Here is a 387-nt window from a genome sequence, read left to right on the forward strand (position 1 = left end):
GGAGGCACCCTAAGGGAGGCACTCGGAGCCTGGAAGGTGGTCGGGCGCAGGGAGGTGGGCGGCTCAACGCAGGAGCGCCCCCTACTGGCCCGCCACACTGCGGACAACCCTAATGTAGAGTTGAGATATTACTAGGTACCATGTGACTCGGATTGGCACAATGTCCCTGGGCAGTGAGAAAAACCAACCATTGCCCCTGGGGTAGCAATATATTTTGTGCCACTCACAGACTTAATGATCCCCAGAGAATGAAAGCAGGGAGTGACGACATCACTGGAGATGTTCCAGAAGAGGATAGATAAGCACTGACCAGGGAGCTGTTGAGGAGTTGTAGTGCTCCGCACGTGCATGGGGTTGACTATGATGATGCTCGTGGTCCCTGCCAAT

The sequence above is a fragment of the Alligator sinensis genome, unplaced genomic scaffold (genome assembly GCF_000455745.1).
Source record: "Alligator sinensis unplaced genomic scaffold, ASM45574v1 scaffold1620_1, whole genome shotgun sequence".
Classification (NCBI taxonomy): domain Eukaryota; kingdom Metazoa; phylum Chordata; order Crocodylia; family Alligatoridae; genus Alligator; species Alligator sinensis.